The sequence below is a fragment of the Dendrobates tinctorius genome, unplaced genomic scaffold (genome assembly GCF_039654945.1).
Source record: "Dendrobates tinctorius isolate UK_male_01 unplaced genomic scaffold, ASM3965494v1 ptg000095l, whole genome shotgun sequence".
NCBI lineage: Eukaryota > Metazoa > Chordata > Amphibia > Anura > Dendrobatidae > Dendrobates > Dendrobates tinctorius.
The window spans coordinates 19,603,621-19,624,875 of NW_027361763.1; positions in this window are offsets into that span (position 1 = coordinate 19,603,621).

The following is a 21,255-nucleotide window of genomic DNA, read 5'->3' on the forward strand; positions in this document are numbered from 1 at the left end:
TATGGTTTGGTTATCATCAAAAAATATCGCTATGAAGGTGGCTTCTCCTAAGTTTATGCCTAGATTTATTGGACCTTACAAGATTTTGGAGATTATTAATCCGGTCTCTTTTCGTTTGGCTCTTCCTGTCACATTTAAAATCCCTAATGTGTTTCATAAGTCCTTGTTGAAGAGGTTTGTTGAACCAGTAGTTCCTGGGGTGGCACCTCCGGACCCTGTATTGGTTGAAGGTAACATGGAATATGAGGTAGAGAAGATACTGGATTCCCGTCTGGCTAGACGGAGACTCCAGTATTTGGTTAAGTGGAAGGGTTATGGTCAGGAGGATAATTCCTGGGTCTCTGCCTCTGATATTCATGCCAAAAGATTGGTGCGTGCCTTTCATCGGGCTCACCCTGATCGCTCTGGTGGCGTGGATGAGGGTTCGGTGACCCCTCCTCAAGGGGGAGGTACTGTTGTGAGTTCATTTTCCCCTTCACCATTGAGGTCTGATTAACTCCCTCTTCTGGTGAAGGAAGGTAGTGAGGCTGATTACCAAGCACCTGAGCTGGATGATGATGACTGGGTGATGGGAATTGCTGACTGGATATAAGGCAGCCGACACCCTTCTGCCTTGCTGGTGATTTCTCTGAGGGATTCTAGGAGACCAATCTGAGTCCTACTCCTCAAAAGCTAAGTTTTCTGCTCTGCTTTTTGCATTTGTGTTTTGGTTTTGTTTTGCCTTGTTTTTCTGGATTTCTGTCTTTCCCTGCTGGGGTGAGCTGAATTCCTTTTTGCTCTGTCTTCAGAAAATACCTGAGTACTGATATAGTCTTTTTGAAGCCTAGCGTCTTCAGGGCTTTTTTCCCTATCAGTCTGTTGGCTTTTGTTTTGATAGGGTTTTGGCAGATTGCAGACAGCAGCTTTTCTATCCTGTCCTATTTAGTTAGCTTGGGCCCCATCATTTGCTCAGCCTATCTTTCTATCTGTGTGAGAGTTTTTTCATCTTGCTTCACCGTCATTATTTGTTGGGGGCTGCCTTTTGCTTTGGGGTCTGCTCTGGGGCAGTTTAGATTTCCCTTTCTGTCTTTAGGCTATTTAGTTCTCCGGCTGTGATCGAGGGGTCTAGGGCACCGTAGGAACCCCCCACGGCTACTGCTAGTTGTTGTTGATAGGTTCAGGGGTCTGCAATCCGATAGCTGCCAACTTCTCTGGTTTTCTGGACTTAGCTAGTATTTCTGCTTTTGCCTCCTACGGTGACTCATTCATAACAGGGCCCATTATACTGTATGAAGTAATATATGGTGTCCATTATGCTGTATGAATTAATATATGGGGCCCATTATTCTGTATGAAGTAAAATATGGGGCGCATTATACTGTACGATGTAATATATGGGGCCCATTATACTGTATGAAGTAATATTCGGGGCCCATTATACTTTATGAAGTAATATATGTGGCCCATTATACTGTATCAAGTAATATATGGGGCCCATTATGCTGTATGAAGTCATATATGGGGCCCATTATGCTGTATGCAGTAATATATAGGGCCAATTATGCTGTATGCAGTAATATATGGGGCCCATTATACTGTATGAAGTAATATATGGTGCCTATTATTCTGTATGAAGTAATATATGGGGCCCATTATACTGTATGAAGTCATATATGGGGCCTATTATACTGTGTTAAGTAATATATGGTGCCTATTATGCTGTATGAAGTAATATATGGTGCCCATTATACTGTATGAAGTAATATATGGGGCCCATTATACTGTATGAAGTAATATATTGGGCCCATTATACTGTATTAAGTAATATATGGTGCCTATTATGCTGTATGAAGTAATATATGGGGCCCATTATACTGTATGAAGTAATATATGTGGCCCATTATACTTTATGAAGTAATATATGGGGCCCATTATGCTGTATGAAGTCATATATAGGGCCCATTATGCTGTATGCAGTAATATATGGGGCCCATTATACTTTATGATGTAATATATGGGGCCCATTATACTGTATTAAGTAATATATGGTGCATATTATGCTGTATGAAGTAATATATGGGGCCATTATACTGTATGGAGCATTATATGGGGCCCATAATATTGTATGCACTAATATATGGGGCCCATAATACTGTATGGAGCATTATATGGGGCCCATAATACTGTATCGAGCATTATATGGGGCCCATAATACTGTATGGACATTATGTGGGGATAGGGGATGACTTTCTGTTTGTTGTGGATTTGACCGCTGGGACCTCCATGATCCTAGGAAACGTAGCTTTGAAGAACACCATGTAAATAGAGCTGTGGTCGATCATATTCACTGTGGTGCCATTAGCATGTGGCTATTCAAATAACTCCTTAAAGAGAGTGATGAGGGGATGACAAAGTATAGCAAAAATTCACTGATCGGGGAGAGGAGTGCTATAGTTTGTAGGCTGGTGTGATTTGTGTGGCATGGCTGCTTTTTTGTCCCAGTCCAGCCCTGTGCCAGGCCTACCATTGCCATTAGTGACCCTTGTTCTGGATACTTCTGTGTTGTTCTTGTCTGTGCGTTAGTGTTGAGCATTCCGATACCGCAAGTATCGGGTATCGGCCGATACTTGCTGTATCGGAATTCCGATACCGACTTCCGATATTTTTTCAATATCGGAAGTCGGCATCGGAATCGGAAGTTCAAAGTTGATTGACAGCCGAAATGACGTCATCATGATGCGCGGTGTGTGCGCATCATGATGCGCCGTCATTTCGGGCCTTCCGGGGGTCTCTGCCGGCCTGCCGGGGGGCTGTGTGGACTGCCCGGGGTCTGTACCGGCCTGCCGGGGGGCTGTGCCGGCCTGCCGGTGGTCTGTGCACCCTGTGGGGGTCTGTACCGGCCTGCCGGGGGGCTGTGCCGGCCTGCCGGTGGTCTGTGCACCCTGTGGGGGTCTGTACCGGCCTGCCGGGGGGCTGTGCCGGCCTGCCGGGGGGCTGTGCTGATGTCCGGGGGTCTGTGCAAGCATCGTCCGATGGGACTATAAGTCCCATCTGGCGATGCCTGCTACCATGACAGTGATTGACACATTAGCCAATGATGGGACAGTAGTAGTCCCGTCATCCGGCTAATGTGTTAAATGTTAAAAAAAAAAATACTACATACATACTACATACATACTACATGCATGCTACATACATACTACATGCTACATACATACTACATATATACTACATGCATGCTACATACATACTACATGCTACATACATACTACATATATACTACATGCATGCTACATACATACTGCATGCTACATACATACTACATACATACTACATACATACCACATATATACTACATACATACTACATGCATGCTACATACATACTACATACATACTACATACATACCACATATATACTACATACATACTACATGCATGCTACATACATACCACATACATACTACATACATACTACATACATACTACATGCATGCTACATACATAACACATATATACTACATGCATGCTACATACATACTACATGCTACATACATACTACATATATACTACATACATACTACATACATACTACATGCATGCTACATACATACTACATGCTACATACATACTACATATATACTACATGCATGCTACATACATACTACATGCTACATACATACTACATATATACTACATACATACTACATACATACTACATGCATGCTACATACATACTACATGCTACATACATACTACATATATACTACATGCATGCTACATACATACTACATGCTACATACATATATACTACATACATACTACATACATACTACATACATGCTACATACATACTGCATGCTACATACATACTACATACATACTACATACATACTACATACATACCACATATATACTACATACATACTACATGCATGCTACATACATACCACATACATACTACATACATACTACATACATACTACATGCATGCTACATACATAACACATATATACTACATGCATGCTACATACATACTACATGCTACATACATACCACATACATACTACATACATACTACATACATACTACATGCATGCTACATACATACTACATGCTACATACATACTACATATATACTACATGCATGCTACTTACATACTACATGCTACATACATACTACATATATACTACATACATACTACATGCATGCTACATACATACTACATGCTACATACATACCACATACATACTACATACATACTACATGCTACATGCTACATACATACTACATATATACTACATGCATGCTACATACATACTGCATGCTACATGCATGCTACATACATACTACATACATACTACATGCTACATACATACCACATATATACTACATACATACTACATACAATACATTCATACAATACATACATAGACATACAGTACATATAACATAGAGTAACATACTTACCAATACTTGTCACATTGTTCCCCGAATCCATTGTCTTTTACGGAATAAATATTAACATAACAAACCACAAAAATACTCACCCACGATCCGAAGCAGTCCACGAGTGTGTCCCACGACGATCTTGGGTAGAGAACTGCAGCATCAGCTGATGCTGCCGTTCTCTACGGGCTGCAGGAATCCAATGACGGAAGGTAGGTATCCTTCCGCACTGTATTCCTCCGCCACTTAAAAAAAAAAAGTCCCTTGTTTCACTTTATGCCATTGCTGCGTGGGAAATTCCCACACAGCAATGGCATAAAGTGAGACTAGGGACTTTTTTTTTTTAAGTGGCGGAGGAATACAGTGCGGAAGGATACCTACCTTCCGTCACTGGATTCCTGCAGCCCGTAGAGAACGGCAGCATCAGCTGATGCTGCAGTTCTCTACCCAAGATCATTGTGGGACACACTCGTGGACTGCTTCGGATCGTGGGTGAGTATTTTTGTGGTTTGTTATGTTAATATTTATTCCGTAAAAGACAATGGCTTCGGGGAACAATGTGACAAGTATTGGTAAGTATGTTACTCTATGTTATATGTACTGTATGTCTATGTATGTATTGTATGAATGTATTGTATGTAGTATGTATGTAGTATATATGTGGTATGTATGTAGCATGTAGTATGTATGTAGTATGTATGTAGCATGCATGTAGCATGCAGTATGTATGTAGCATGCATGTAGTATATATGTAGTATGTATGTGGTATGTATGTAGCATGTAGTATGTATGTAGCATGCATGTAGTATGTATGTGGTATGTATGTAGCATGTAGTATGTATGTAGCATGCATGTAGTATATATGTAGTATGTATGTAGCATGTAGTATGTATGTAGCATGCATGTAGTATGTATGTAGTATGTATGTAGCATGCATGTAGCATGCAGTATGTATGTAGCATGCATGTAGTATATATGTAGTATGTATGTGGTATGTATGTAGCATGTATGTATGTATGTAGTATGTATGTAGTATGTATGTGGTATGTATGTAGCATGTAGTATGTATGTAGCATGCATGTAGTATATATGTAGTATGTATGTAGCATGTAGTATGTATGTAGCATGCATGTAGTATGTATGTAGTATGTATGTAGTATGTATGTGGTATGTATGTAGCATGTAGTATGTATGTAGCATGCATGTAGTATATATGTGTTATGTATGTAGCATGTAGCATGCATGTAGCATGCATGTAGTATGTATGTAGTATGTATGTAGTATGTATGTGGTATGTATGTAGCATGTAGCATGCATGTAGTATGTATGTAGTATATATGTGGTATGTATGTAGCATGTAGTATGTATGTAGCATGTAGTATGTATGTAGCATGCATGTAGTATATATGTAGTATGTATGTAGCATATATGTAGTATGTATGTAGCATGTAGTATGTATGTAGCATGCAGTATGTATGTAGCATGCATGTAGTATATATGTAGTATGTATGTAGCATATATGTAGTATGTATGTTGCATGTAGTATATATGTAGTATGCATGTTGCATGCATGTAGTATATATGTAGTATGTATGTTGCATGTAGTATATATGTAGTATGAATGTAGCATGTATGTAGTATGTAGTATGAATGTAGCATGTATGTAGTATGCATGTTGTATGTATGTAGCATGTAATTTTTTTTTTTTTTTTTACATTCAACACATTAGCCGGATGATGGGACTACTACTGTCCCATCATTGGCTAATGTGTCAATCACTGTCATGGTAGCAGGCATCGCCCAATGGGACTTGTAGTCCCATCGGACGATGCCTGCACAGACCCCCGAAGCCTGCACAGACCACCGGCAGGCCGGCACAGCCCCCCGGCAGGCCGGCACATACCACCGGAGCCTGCACAGACCCCCTGGCAGGCCGGCACAGCCCCCCGAAAGGCCCGTACAGACCCCAGAGAGGCTGTACAAGGCAAAAACAGGGTTTTTCTTATTCCGATACCGGAAGTCCCATAGACTTGAATGGGACTTCCGGTATCGGAATCGGCGATACCGATACTTTTTTTTAAGATCGGCCGATCCATTCCGATCCGATACTTTGAAGTATCGGACGGTATCGCTCAACTCTACTGTGCGTGTGATGCCGCTGACATCTTTGTGTTTGGACACCTTTTTTTTCTATTTATCTAAATCAAAATGTCCACTATTGTACTCAGTTTTACAGGATAGATATGAAAATTTACTTTGTGTGCGGGGGGGGGGGCGTCATTTTGCTGTTCACCTCAGGCAGCAGAGAGGCTAGATTCACCCCTGTGTGTCACACACCACATGGCCAGTTAAGGTTGTAAAATGTTAAATTGACATTTCCGAGTAAATGCATTTGTATTGGTTGAAAGTAGAGTTGAGCGAAACGGGTCAAAAAATTTCAAAAGTCTCCGACTTTTGGCAAAGTCGGGTTTCATGAAACGAAACCCGACCCTAGGATGAGGTCGGCCACGAGGTCGGAGACTTATGCGCCAGAGTCGCGTTTCAAAAGTTTGTTTTGCGCTCTTTTTCAGCCAATCAGGATCCACGGACACTGTGGGCAACGTGATGACATAGGCACGGGTCACCACCATCTTTCAGAAGGGCATGCAAGTGATTGGCTTGTTTTGGTGGGCGTCACAGGGGGTATAAAAGGGCGTGCACGCCGACCGCCATCTTACTTCTGCCGATCTTAGCATAGGGAGAGGTTGCTGCTGATTCTGTAGGGAGAGTGTTAGGCAGGGAAGAAGAAAAAAAAACTGCTTCTGCTGCTAGCGATTGTGCTGTACAACACACCAGTCACTGTGTGTGCAGTGCAAGGGGAGGCTATATTGTGGTGTATCAGTGGTGTTGGTTGTTGGGCTGCCTTCTAAGGCTTCCTGACAGCTGCATTGCTGTTTACCCACTGCTCCGCAAACTGCTTTTTTAAAAGCAATCCCAATTTTTTTTTTGTCCTGCTGAAGTACTGAGCGTGCATTTTTTCACACCATACAGCGGTGTACGCTCCTCACACAGTACCGTGTAACGGCTGTTATCACAGCCACAGTGAAGCTATCTGTGTCACTCTGTGAGAATAAGTCGAGGACATGTTCCGTTCCTACAGACCTGCACTTTAGGGAGATTCCTACTCTGCCCAATTCTACATACACCTTGTAGTTTGTGATACACTAGCCAATTTCTGCCTGTGACATAGTGCTGTGATATTCAGTGGGCCTCACACAATCCAAAAGTGTCCAGTGTCCACAAGTGTCTGCAGAAATTCAAAATATCCCTTATCCTCTAGTCACTTTGGTCACAGCTGTGCCATCGAGCCTGTGACATAGCGCTCAGATATTCAGTGGCCCTCACACAATCCAAAAGTGTCCAGTGTCTGCAGAAATTCAAAATCTCACTTATCCTCTAGTCACTTTGGTCACAGCTGTGCCATCGAGCCTGTGACATAGCGCTCAGATATTCAGTGGGCCTCACACAATCCAAAAGTGTCCAGTGTCCACAAGTGTCTGCAGAAATTCAAAATCTCACTTATCCTCTAGTCACTTTGGTCACAGCTGTGCCATCGAGCCTGTGACATAGCGCTCAGATATTCAGTGGGCCTCACACAATCCAAAAGTGTCCAGTGTCCACAAGTGTCTGCAGAAATTCAAAATCTCACTTATCCTCTAGTCACTTTGGTCACAGCTGTGCCATCGATCCTGTGACATAGCGCTCAGATATTCAGTGGGCCTCACACAATCCAAAAGTGTCCAGTGTCCACTAGTGTGAGCAGAAATTCAAAATCTCACTTATCCTCTAGTCACTTTGGTCACAGCTGTGCCATCGAGCCTGTGACATAGCGCTCAGATATTCAGTGGGCCTCACACAATCCAAAAGTGTCCAGTGTCCACAAGTGTCTGCAGAAATTCAAAATCTCACTTATCCTCTAGTCACTTTGGTCACAGCTGTGCCATCGAGCCTGTGACATAGCGCTCAGATATTCAGTGGGCCTCACACAATCCAAAAGTGTCCAGTGTCCACAAGTGTCTGCAGAAATTCAAAATCTCACATATCCTCTAGTCACTTTGGTCACAGCTGTGCCATCGAGCCTGTGACATAGCGCTCAGATATTCAGTGGGCCTCACACAATCCAAAAGTGTCCAGTGTCCACAAGTGTCTGCAGAAATTCAAAATCTCACTTATCCTCTAGTCACTTTAGTCACAGCTGTGCCATCGAGCCTGTGACATAGCGCTCAGATATTCAGTGGGCCTCACACAATCCAAAAGTGTCCAGTGTCCACTAGTGTGTGCAGAAATTCAAAATCTCACTTATCCTCTAGTCACTTTGGTCACAGCTGTGCCATCGAACCTGTGACATAGCGCTCAGATATTCAGTGGGCCTCACACAATCCAAAAGTGTCCAGTGTCCACAAGTGTCTGCAGAAATTCAAAATCTCACTTATCCTCTAGTCACTTTGGTCACAGCTGTGCCATCGAGCCTGTGACATAGCGCTCAGATATTCAGTGGGCCTCACACAATCCAAAAGTGTCCAGTGTCCACAAGTGTCTGCAGAAATTCAAAATCTCACTTATCCTCTAGTCACTTTGGTCACAGCTGTGTCATCGAGCCTGTGACATAGCGCTCAGATATTCAGTGGGCCTCACACAATCCAAAAATGTCCAGTGTCCACAAGTGTCTGCAGAAATTCAAAATCTCACTTATCCTCTAGTCACTTTGGTCACAGCTGTGCCATCGAGCCTGTGACATAGCGCTCAGATATTCAGTGGGCCTCACACAATCCAAAAGTGTCCAGTGTCCACTAGTGTGAGCAGAAATTCAAAATCTCACTTATCCTCTAGTCACTTTGGTCACAGCTGTGCCATCGAGCCTGTGACATAGCACTCAGATATTCAGTGGGCCTCACACAATCCAAAAGTGTCCAGTGTCCACAAGTGTGAGCAGAAATTCAAAATCTCCCCTGTCCTATAGACACCTTGTACCTTGTTTTACATTACTATATAGTTTGTTGGATTTTGTCTACATTTCTACCAAAAATGAGGAAGGCTGGTGGAAGAGGCCGTGGAATTGGGCGGGGGTTGGCAGCTGGTAATGATGGTGTTGGTGGTGGATCTGATGGTAGTGGCAAGAGCAAAATAGGACCGAATGCAGGAGGTGTTGAGCCTGCGTCATCATCTGGCTCCATAAGGCTTCGAAGGCTTAGTTTTCTAGGAGTTGGCAAACCGCTTTTAAAGCCAGAGCATCAGGAAAAAGTTTTGTCTTACATTGCTGACTCAGCCTCCAGCTCTATCGCCTCCTCTTCTTCAGTTGTAAAAAGTAAAAGCACTGAGTCGTCATTGGAGGCTCATGTTCATGAACCACACCTTTCCTTGTGTCCTTCACCCCAACCAAGATTGAAGGATGACGCAGGCCATACTACTGATTACTCCATGGAGCTGTTTTCACATAGCATGCCTGGATAATCAAGTCAAATGGTGAATTACCCAGGCCAAGATGAATCTGACATGGAGTGCACTGATGCTCAGCCGCTGATGGATGATTCTACTGGTACATTCACTCAGAGCACTACATTGTCCTCGCAGTGTAAAGAGCCAGATTCTGACCCTGATGAGACTCAGGTGCCCCTTTCCGCACACTATACCACCATACACGGTGACACAGAGGAAGGTGCACATGACATTGAAGAGGAGGTGATGGATGACCCAGTTGTTGACCCAGATTGGCATCCATTGGGGGAAGAGGGTGCTGCTTCCAATAGCTCAGATGAGGAGCATCCACAGCAGACATCGACATCGCAACAGCTGTTATCTGGCAGGCCCGGAGCACTCCAAAGACAGGTTCCAAAAATCAAAAGAGTTGCTGGACAGCTTGTCCAGAGGGTCAAAAGATCACAGCATGCTAGGCCGCAAAATGTCTGCCAAAGTAGGAAGAGTGCAGTGTGGCACTTTTTTGAACAAAATCCTCATGATCAGGCCAAGGTTATCTGTAAGAAGTGCGCAAAGACCTTTAGCCGAGGGAAAAATCTGAAAAATTTGAATACCAGTTGCATGCTTAGACATTTAAACACCATGCACTTGCAAGCGTGGACACAACACCAAACCTCAAGTGCCACATGTGCAACTGATCACAACGAAGGTAGTCAGCAACGCTACATTGTTTCCCCCACTGTAAGCCCACCGGTTAGCACAGCAGCAAATGTTGAGGTGTCGTTGCAAGGCCACAGCAGTCAGGGAATCCCACTGTTATATCAACAAAAGACTGATTCTAGGCCATCAGAAAGAACACCAACTCCATCACCATCATCAACCCTCTCTCAGTCCGCCCTGTCCACCGCTACTTCCACCATATGCAGCTCTCAAGTCCAGCTCACCCTCCCAGACACTATGAGTAGGTCAAGAAAGTACTCAGTCTCTCATCCACGTACACTGGGTTTGAACGCCCACATTGCCAAACTACTCTCATTTGAGATGATGCCCTTTCGGTTGGTGGAAAGCGCAGCTTTCCGCGAACTCATGGCCTATGCAGTACCACGCTATGACCTACCCAGTCGCCACTTCTTCTCTCGCAAAGCCATCCCAGCCCTCCACCATCATGTGAAAGACCGCATTGTCCATGCACTCAAGCAGTCAGTGAGCGGAAAGGTGCACCTCACAACTGATGCATGGTCCAGTCGGCATGGCCAGGGCCGTTACGTGTCCATCACTGCGCACTGGGTTAATGTGGTGGATGCAGGGTCCACAGGGGACAGCGGTGGTGGGACAGTGCTGCCTAGCCCACGGTATAGGAAACAGTTGGCTGTAGGCGTTCGACCCTCCTCCTCCTCCTCCAGAAGCGAAAGCTCGTCCACAGAGCGCAGTCGTACGAGCACTCCATCTGCAGCTGCCACTGTTGCACACGAGGTGTCCCCCTATCGAGCAGCTAGTGGAAAGCGTCAGCAGGCTGTGTTGCAGATGATGTGTTTGGGCGACAGACACACCGCCGAGGTGCTGGCCGAGTACTTGAAGCGACAAACTGAGTCATGGCTGGGCAGTATACATCTTGAGGCAGGCAAGGTAGTTAGTGATAACGGCCGTAATTTTGTGGCAGCCATAGCCCTTTCAAAACTCAGCCACATACCTTGCTTGGCTCACACCTTGAACCTGGTGGTGCAGTGCTTCCTCAAAAATTATCCGGAGTTAACAGCCCTGCTCCAGAAGGTGCGAAGACTGTGCGCGCACATCCGCCGGTCGCCTGTACACTCCGTTCGTATGCAGAAGCTGCAGCGATTGCTCCACCTTCCCAACCACCGCCTCATTATCGACATTGCAACAAGGTGGAACTCCACCCTGCACATGGTGGAGCGGCTGTGCGAGCAGAGGCAGGCCATAATGCATTTGTGGGAGGGTACACGGCCAGGCACTTTGAGAGCAGACATGGAGTTGACAGGTGTGCAGTGGTCGAAGCTGAAAGACCTCTGTAAAGTCCTTCAGTGTTTTGAGGAATGCACACGGCTGGTAAGCGCAGACGACGCCATCCTAAGCATGAGCATCCCACTTATGCGTCTGCTCATGCAAACTTTGACGCACCTTAAGGAGCAGGCGTCTGCAGCCAATGTTGATGAGGAGGAAGAGGAGGAGGGAATCCTTGATGACATTCAGCCATTGTCTGCTCAGGGACCTCTCCTGGACGAGGTGGAGGAAGAAGAGGAGGAGGAGGATGATGGGGATGATTACTTAGGGGAGGAGGATGCATCTCGTGGGGCAAGTGAAAATGTTGGCGTGGCAAGGTCTGGTACAGGGTTTGTGCGTGACTGGAGGGATGTGGATTTGCCAGAAAGTGCTCTTCCAACCAGCACTCGCAGTGCATCATTGACACCGGGAACATTGGCCCACATGTCAGATTATGCCTTGCAGATCCTAAAAAGGGACCCACGCATTGCCAAAATGATGAACGATGACGACTACTGGTTGGCCAGCATCCTGGATCCACGCTATAAAGGCAAATTACAAAACATCATGCCACAGGAGAACCTTGACCTAATATTGGCTAATAAACAAGCAACTCTGGTAAATCGGTTGCTTGAGGCATTCCCAGCACACAGCAGCGGTGATGGTTCTCACACGAGCCGTACGGGCCGGGGGCAGCTTGGCAGAGGTGTTCGTGGTGCACACAGCAGAAGTGGCGTTGGAGACAGGGGTTTCATGACAATGTTGTGGACTGAATTTTCAAGTACCGCTCACACAACTGGTAATACAGCATCGATGGAAAGTGACAGGAGACAGCAGTTGTCAACTATGGTTACAAACTACTTTTCCTCCCATATCGATGTTCTCCCACACAGGTCATTCCCCTTTGACTATTGGGCCGCTAAACTGGACACCTGGCCTGAATTGGCACAATATGCCTTACAGGAGCTCGCTTGCCCAGCTGCAAGTGTGCTATCGGAAAGAGTCTTCAGTGCAGCTGGATCAATCCTGACAGAAAAAAGGACCCGTCTGTCAACCCAAAATGTGGATGATCTAATCTTCATTAAAATGAACCACGCATGGGTTTCCAAGGATTTTGTCCCACCTTCCCCTGATGACACATAGGGTGACAGAAAAATGGCTTGCTTTGGTCCACCTCTTCCTGGGACTTGACCTATTTCACCTTTTGCATCAGCTGAATGTCCAACATCAACATATGCCACTTTCTAAAACTCCCTAACTGTGCTGCCCCCCCCCCCATGGCCGGGGTCACCACCTAGCGCACGACACCGTGCGAGTGCCATTGCCCTGGACAGGTGGGTAGGCCGACTCTTGGGCGCGGGCACTGGCACAGGGTCCCTCATAGTGCAATCAAGTGTCTCTGACGGTGGTGGTGCACACCCGCCGTCAGACACACCGCCGTACTATGAGGGGCCCAGTGCCAGTACCGACGCCCATGAGTGGGCCCCCCTTGCTTGGGCAGGGCCCCAGCATTTGCAATCTTTACCTCTCCCTGCTCCTCTGCTGTGTAGTCTGGGCCGTCAAATCCATACTGTGCCTGACACCGTTTGAGCTGCCTCCTGATGTATAGACATATATTTTGAATGTGTACGCTATCCATACATGTTATCTGGGGATACGGTACCCTTTCTCACCTTTGTGCAATCACGTGCAATCCATACTGGGCCTAACACCATCTGAGCCTGCCTCCTGATGTATAGACATATATTTTGAATGTGTACGCTATCCATACATGTTATCCGGGGATACGGTACCCTTTCTCACCTTTGTGCAATCACGTGTAATCCATACTGGGCCTAACACCGTCTGAGCCTGCCTCCTGATGTATAGACATATATTTTGAATGTGTACGCTATCCATACATGTTATCTGGGGATACGGTACCCTTTCTCACCTTTGTGCAATCACGTGCAATCCATACTGGGCCTAACACCGTCTGAGCCTGCCTCCTGATGTATAGACATATATTTTGAATGTGTACGCTATCCATACATGTTATCTGGGGATACGGTACCCTTTCTCACCTTTGTGCAATCACGTGTAATCCATACTGGGCCTAACACCGTCTGAGCCTGCCTCCTGATGTATAGACATGTATTTTGAATGTGTACGCTATCCATACATGTTATCTGGGGATACGGTACCCTTTCTCACCTTTGTGCAATCACGTGTAATCCATACTGGGCGTGAGAACGGCTGGCGAGCTGTTAAGCAAGCTACAGCACCTGTGGTTTGCACACATAAGTTTTTCATTTTTTCAGGAATGACGGTTAGGCCTAATTCCGGAACTGCGGTTGACCTGCACTTACTGGGAAATCATCGTTCGCGAGTAATAATTGTAATCAGTGATCCCCATCACTAACGTTGTTCAGCGGGTTATCTGCACCTGTAAGCGACAAACGCTGGTCTTTTCAGTGTAGCGCACATGCAGCCACGGACATGTAAGGGCATGACACACCAGTTATTGGCCAATCTCATGTGCCAGAGCCTCACGTGTCCCTCTAGTAAGCCGGACTCGGACCGCGGGGCATGACGGAGTCTCGTTCGTTAATGGAATTAAGCTTGCAATGTGTGCATCTGTTCTGTAGCTGGCATGGTTGAGGTTTCCCAGGTGGAGTCGAATTTAACCGTAGTCTCCACTCCTGGTGGTGCCCTTCTGGACATTCCTTTAAGGTTCAGCTTTGCAACCATACTGCCCACGTAAAACAAACACTTTGCCTTCATGAACGCTGTTTGGAGGGTCATGACTCGTTGGAATAACGCCGCCCAATCAGTTAACCTGCTAGAGAGATCGTTTGTTGCTCCCAAGCATGACATCACACTCCCTAGGAAGAAGGTAATGCCACTGTGGCGACCGTACTCCTGGGGGCGACACAAGTGCACTGATGCCCAGCCACTGCTCGATGAATCTGCTGGTACATTGACCCAGACCACTACATTCCCCTCGCACGCTACACTGCCTGAATCTGACCCTGATGAAACTCAGGTTACCCTTCCCATATACAGTTCCATCTTACACGGTGACAAAGAGGAAGCTGCAGATGAAAGTGCAGGTTCGGCCCACCCGCCATCAGACACACCACCGTACTATCAGGGGCCCTGTGCCAGTGCCGTCGCCAACGAGTGGGCCCCCCCTGCTTGCTCAGGATCACAGCACTTGCAAGGTTGAAATACTGTGCAGTGAGATGGAAGATGGGGACGACGAGGAGTCCAGACTAGTACAGGGATTCCCTAGCGAGGAGGACTTATTTCATTGTTTTCAATGTTGGGACAGCAATTTTTGGGGAGCACTATGCTCTGGAGAATGATAGATGGGGCCCACCATACACTGGAACATTCCAAAGGTGGACATCAGACACTGGAGCAGCATTTACAGGGCCCATTATACACTAGAGCATTAGAAATGGGGCCCATTATGTTTGGAGCATTATTTGGGCCGATAAGACAGTGGAGCTTCATCCATGGGGACCAACATATACTGTAGCATTATGTGGAGCTCATCATATACTGTTTCAAACATTATATGGGACCAATGATTCTGTATGGAGAAATAGATTGGCCTCGTCATGAGATGTAAAAAGTGAAGTATTTTTCATTGTACTATACCGCTATTTCTCTGCCGTATCGGAGCATGATGAGTTGTGGTATGTGTTAAAGGGGCGCTCTTTCGCCCAGGGCACATGAAAACCTAGAGCCAGCCCTCCCCCCCACAACTGTAGCCAAATAACCCCCATTTTTCAGTGCGTAACTTGTATTATGAAGTTAATTAAGGTTGACAAGCTTAAGAAGAATTGATGCTTTTGGCATTCAAATGGGCACTGTTGGTGTGTTTCCTGTCCTTCTCTCACTGCCGACTTTTATTCCCCATTGACTTACATTGGGTTTCGTGTTTCGGGACGACCCCGACTTTTCCCTATAATCGGACGATCTTGCTCGACCCGACTTTTGGAAAAGTCGGGTTTCACGCAACGAAACGCGACCCTAAAAAAAAAAAGTCGCTCAACTCTAGTTGAAAGCAATGGTCAAGTTGAAAAACGCATCAAAACCACTACCTGTGAACATAGCCCAAGTGGTGGAGGTACTTTTTTGGGGGTTATTTATTTTGCCTTACATACAAATCATTACCCTAGAAAGGATATTCCTTAACATATATCCCAGGAAAATACATTTTGGTTTCGTTTTTGTATGTTTTAGTGTGAGTCTGTAAAAGTGGCGTAAGACTCTGATAACATTGTTCATAGCAGTGACCTGGGAGTCAGAAATGCTTCCAGGAGCGATCCCCATGATGTTTCCATGTCATTTCAGCACTGTTCCCATCGATTTCAGACGTTTTAAGACCCTAAAAAGACCCCCGGGGGGCCACGGCAAAAGTGCTGGGGTTTCCCATACACTTACATTGGGCTCGTTCTGTCCAAATACTCGAGTATTCCAATTTGCTCGACCCGAGCAACGAGCACTCGAGCATTTTAGTACTTGCCCATCACTAGTTTTGGTGTTATCATTCATATTCTCTGAAAAAAGGCCAAGAAAGCAAAAATTCTGCTAGGGTATGTAAACTTTTGAGCACAACTGTATTATCTATGATCTATTTTCTATCAATCTATTAATTAGCTATTCATTACTTCATCCTTTAGACTTACTCAAAGGTCCTCCTCAGCCACCCATGCAGACAGACATACACTAGACCTGGTCTTCACCCGCCTCTGCTCTCTTTCTAACTTCACCACCTCCCCTCTTCCTCTGACCACCATCTACTTACTTTCTCATCCCTGTCCTCCTCACCTGTCACCCATGTCCAGCAGCATGCGCACCCCAGCAGAAACCTCGCACATCTAGACACTCGCACACTCTCTGACTCTATTCTACCACTGTCCTCCATAGCTTCACTCCAGGACACTGACACTGCCACTAGTTTGTACAATGCCACTCTTGCATCAGCCATCGACTCAGTCGCCCCTGTCATGCATAACAGAGTGCGACGAATCAATAGACAACCCTGGCACAATAACACCACTAAAAAGCTTCGGCAAGCATCCAGAATTGCAGAACGGCACTAGAAGAAAACACATTCACAAGACGACTTCACTGCACTCAAACAAGCAACACTTGCATTCAAATCAGCTCTCACCTCTGCTAAACAGGCCTACTTTACATCCCTTGTATCTTCCTTATCCCACAACCCCAAACAGTTGTTCAATACTTTTAACTCTCTCCTCCGCCCACCACTGCCCCCTACAACTTCCCTAATCTCTGCCAAAGACTTTGCCGCACACTTCAAAAACAAGATAGACCAAACACGGCAAGTCTTTATTGCCCAACCACCACAACCCCTTTGTATACCAGACCAATGCCCAAACCCCATAACTTCCTTATCTAACATCACTGAAGGGGAGCTTGCTCATCTTCTCTCCAAATCACACCTCACCACTTGTGCACTTGACCCTATCCCATCCCACCTCCTCCCCAACATCACCACCACTCTTATCCCGTCCCTAACCCACCTCTTCAACCTATCACTAACTTCTGGTACCTTCCCTTCTGTTTTCAAACATGCCACAATCACGCCTATCCTTAAAAAGCCAACCCTCGATCCAACAGCCACGTCCAGCTATCGCCCAATATCGCTGCTCCCATTTGCTTCTAAACTCCTGGAGCAGCATGTCCACGCTGAACTTTCCTCCCACCTCTCATCTAACTTGCTCTTTGACAATCTACAATCTGGCTTCCGCCCCCATCATTCCACTGAGACAGCCCTGACCAAAATTACCAATGACCTACATACAGTCAAAGTTAACGGACAATACTCTATACTCCTACTTCTAGACCTGTCCTCTGCTTTCGACACAGTTGACCACTGCCTCCTACTACAGATCCTCTCCTCCTTTGGCATCAAAGACCTCGCCCTATCATGGATCTCCTCATACCTTTCCAACCGCACATTCAGCGTCTCCCACTTCCACACTACCTCCTCATCCCACCCTCTCTCTCTGTTGGAGTCCCTCCCCCAAGGCTCTGTTCTAGGACCCCTACTCTTCTCAATCTACACACTTGGCCTGGGGCAACTCAAAGTCCCACGGATTCCAGTACCATCTTTATGCTGATGACACTCAGATCTACCTCTCTGGCCCAGACATCACCTTTCTGCTCTCCAGAATCCCAGAGTGTCTATCAGCCATATCCTCCTTCTCCTCTCCCTTCCTCAAACTCAATGTGGACAAATCTGAACTGATCATCTTTCCCCCATCTCACAGATCTTCCTTACCCGACCTTTCTATAACAATTGACAACATCACGCTTTCCCCCGTACCAGAGGTCCGCTGCCTCGGAGTAACCCTTGACTCTGCCTGTCCTTCAAACCGCACATCCAAGCTCTCTCCACCTCCTGTCGCCTCCAGCTCAAAAATATTTCCAGAATCCATCCCTTCCTCAACCCTCAATCTACTAAAATGCTGGTGCATGCCCTCATCATCTCCCGCCTCGACTATTCCAACATTCCTTTCTGTGGCCTCTCTGCTAACACTCTTGCACCTCTCCAGTCCATCCTCAACTCTGCCATCCGACTAATTCATCTTTCTCCGTGCTACTCCCCCCGCTTCTCCCCTCTGCAAATCTCTTCACTGCTCCCATTCCCTCAGCGTATCCAATTCAAATTAGTAACACTGACCTACAAGGCCATTTACAACCTGTCTCCTCCATACATCTCTGAACTAATCTCTCGATACCTTCCCTCACGTAATCTCCGGTCCTCCCAAGACATCCTTCTCTCCTCCACACTTATTTGCTCCTCACCCAACCGCCTCCAAGGCTTCTCCCGAATAGCCCCCATCCTATGGAATTCCCTGCCCCAACACATCCAGCTATCAACCACACTCGGATCCTTCAGACGGAACCTGAAAACCCACCTCTTCAGGAAAGCCTACAGCCTGCTATGATCCCCGCTGCCCCCTCACCACTACTGGAGCTACCGCCTAACCATCACTGGAGCTAATGCAACCCCCCAACCTACTGTCTCCTTCCCCACCATCCTGTAGCATGTAAGCCCGAAAGGGCAGGGTCCTCTCCCCTCTGTATCAGTCTGTGATTGTTAGTTTGTTTACTGTAAGTGATATCTGTAATTTGTATGTAACCCCTTCTCATGTACAGCACCATGGAACCAATGGTTCTTTATAAATAATAATAATAATAATTATCTATTATCTATCTATTACTTATCTATTATCTATATTCTATGATCAAACTAATATTTATTATCTAGCTATCTATTATCTATGATCTATATATCTATTATTTATTATCTATGTATTGTCTATCTTTCTATCTATTATATATTATCTATTATCTATGATATATTATCTATCTATTATCTGTTATATAGCTATTATCTATAATCTATGATCTATTTATCTATCTATCTATTATCTATTGTGGTAGTTCAACTCCCGTGGCGGTATACAGAGATAGAAAATGGGAACACTGTCTCTTTAAATCCTCGTTGGTATAAGGCAGCATAAACCAACATGAGGGGAAAATAAACTCAGCCTTTCTGACTAAAACAGGAAAACAACAAAGAAAACAAAACGCTGCATTACAGTCCATACGTTGCGGGTGGCACCACGCTCTGGAGGACAGGAGACTCCTCCCTCCAGTGTTGCTCCACCCAGACTGCCTGTAGATCCCATTTATTTAAACCCCATACCATGTGACTGACCACATGATCATGACATCACATAGGTCCTGGCAGCTCTGCAAGTGGAGATAAAGTGGACTTTCTTCCACCTGGTCTATGAAGTTCCACATGAAACCAGCCCATTATGCAATTTTAACTTAACCCTCACAACACAGTGTGCTGGAGGAAAATACTCTGGTTTCATATCATTGACACCATTAAGCGCAGTGACACATATCGCCCCTCTATTACATTACCAGGGACTGTCACATATCCCCCCCTCTGCCCATAACTAGTCACCAGAGCATTTCTACCCTTCTTTTCCCTCAACAACCACAGAGGGGCATGGTCAGATACCATCTTAAACCTACGACCTAGCAGGTATTACTTCAGGGTATTTACGGTCCATTTTATGGCCAAGCACTCCTTCTCGAAAATGGCATAGTTTCTCTCACATGAAGATGGGATGCTCCTCCCCATTCACTTTCTGAGACAGCATGGTTCCCAAGTCGACTTCTGACGCATCTGCCAGGAGCTTGAACGGTGAGAAGCCAGAAGAAGCTTGTGGAACTTCTCTGATTGAGAAGAGCAGGAAAGGAAGCAGATAGTCCCAGTCTCGACCGTCCTTCTCAATGACCTTCTTGAGCATTGCCTTCAAGGTTTTATTGAAGCTCTCTACTAGGCTGTCTGTCTGTGAATGGTAGACTGAGGTTCACAGCTGGGCAATCTGAAGGACCTTACACAACTCCTTCATTACCTTGCTCGTGAAATGGGTTCCCTGGTCTGTCAAAATCTCCTTTGGCAAAAATATGAAGAAGTTCCCGGGCAATAGTCTTGGCCGACGAGTTTCTTAATGGTGCTGCTTCAGGAGTCCAGGTCGCATAGTCCATGACGACTAAGATGTATTGGTGCCCTCATGCGGATTTAACTAGAGGACCCACTAGATCCATGTCAATCCATTAAAATGGGACCTCTATCACTGGTAACAGAACTAGAGGACTTCGGAAGTGAGTAGAGGGAGCGGTTATCTGGCAGGTGGGGCATGACCTACAATAATTTTGAATCTCCCGGTAACACCCCGGCCAATAGAACCTCTGCATTATTCTTTCCTGAGTTTTCTCTTCCCCCAGATGTCCCCTCAAAACATGTGAATGGGCCATGTCTAAAACCCTCCGCCAGTAGGGACCTGGAACAAAGAGCTGCTCCACTATCTCTCCCCCCCCCTCAGTGTGGTCACCCAATACAGTAACTCGCCATTAATAACGGCGAAGTGTGGGAACCTGGTGTCAGCCCCCAGCTATTGAGCAACCCCATCTATAACAGACACATTTTCGAATGCATTTTTTAGGGTAAGATCCCGCATCTGAGGAGAGCCAAAATTTTCCCCAGAAAGCCCCAGATCAGGAACCTTGGCCTCACTGACCACTGTCTCATCCTCGTGACCCGTCAGGACTCACAAGGGGAACATCTCCACCTCTGGCTGTGACAGGGATTGATCAGGGTTGAGTTGGCTTCTGTCTGAGTCACTTAGCAACTCCGGCTTTCCCCACAAGTCCCAAAACAGGCTGAAGTCCCGCCCAATTATCACAGATTGTAGTAAGTCTCTCAAAACCCTGACCTCATGGGACTCAGTACCACAGTTTATTTTTATATACACTCTGGCAACT